Source organism: Bombus pyrosoma, linkage group LG10, assembly GCF_014825855.1.
Source record: "Bombus pyrosoma isolate SC7728 linkage group LG10, ASM1482585v1, whole genome shotgun sequence".
NCBI lineage: Eukaryota > Metazoa > Arthropoda > Insecta > Hymenoptera > Apidae > Bombus > Bombus pyrosoma.
The window spans coordinates 16238370-16239841 of record NC_057779.1 but is presented as its reverse complement, the minus strand read 5'-3'; positions in this window follow the sequence as shown (position 1 = coordinate 16239841).

The following is a 1472-nucleotide window of genomic DNA, read 5'->3' as shown; positions in this document are numbered from 1 at the left end:
TATTACGTTATAACATATAACGATATATAGTATTACGATATAAGGTATAACGTTATACGGTATTACGATATAGCGTATAACGATATGTAGTATTACGATATAACGTAAAACGTTATGTAGAGTTACGTTATAACGTATAACGATATATAGTATTACGATATAACGTATAACGTTATGTAGTACTACGTAACAACGTATAACGTTATGTAACATTACGATATAACGGATAACGTTATGCAGTGTTTCGTTATAACGTATAACGTTATACACTATTACGATATAACATATAACGTTATGTAGCATTACGTTATAGCGTGTAACGTTATGTAGTATTACGTTATAACATATAACGATATAAAGTATTACGAAATAAGGTATAACGTTATACGGTATTACGATATAGCGTATAACGATATGTAGTATTACGATATAACGTAAAACGTTATGTAGAGTTACGTTATAACGTATAACGATATATAGTATTACGATATAATGTATAACGTTATGTAGTACTACGTAACAACGTATACCGATATGTAGTATTACGATTTAACGTATAACGTTACGTAGAATTAAGTAACAACGTATAACGCTATATAGTATTACGATATAACGTATAACGATATGTAGTATTACGATATAACGTAAAACGTTATGTAGTGTTACGTTATAACGTATAACGATATATAGTATTACGATTTAACGTATAACGTTATGTGGTACTACGTAAAAACGTATAACGATATGTTGTATTACGATATAACGTATAACGTTGTGTAACATTACGATATAACGGATAACGTTATGCAGTGTTTCGTTATAACGTATAACGTTATACACTATTACGATATAACATATAACGTTATGTAGCATTACGTTATAGCGTGTAACGTTATGTAGTATTACGTTATAACGTATAACGATATATAGTATTACGATATAACGTATAACGTTATACGGTGTTACGATATAACGTATAACGATATGTAGTATTACGATATAACGTATAACGTTATGTAGAATTACGTAACAACGTATAACGCTATATAGTGTTACGATATAACGTATAACGTTATGTGGCATTACGATATAACGTATAACGTTATGTAGCATTACGTTATAGAGTGTAACGTTATGTAGTATTACGTTATAACGTATAACGATATGTAGCATTACGATATAGCGTATAACGTTATGCAGTGTTTCGTTATAACGTATAACGTTATGTAGTGTTACGGTATAACGTATAACGTTAAGTGGTATTACGATAAAACGTATAACGTTATGTTGTATTACGATATAACGTATAACGTTATGTAACATTACGATATAACGGATAACGTTATGCAGTGATTCGTTATAACGTATAACGTTATACACTATTACGATATAACATATAACGTTATGTAGCATTACGTTATAGCGTGTAACGTTATGTAGTATTACGTTATAACGTATAACGATATATAGTA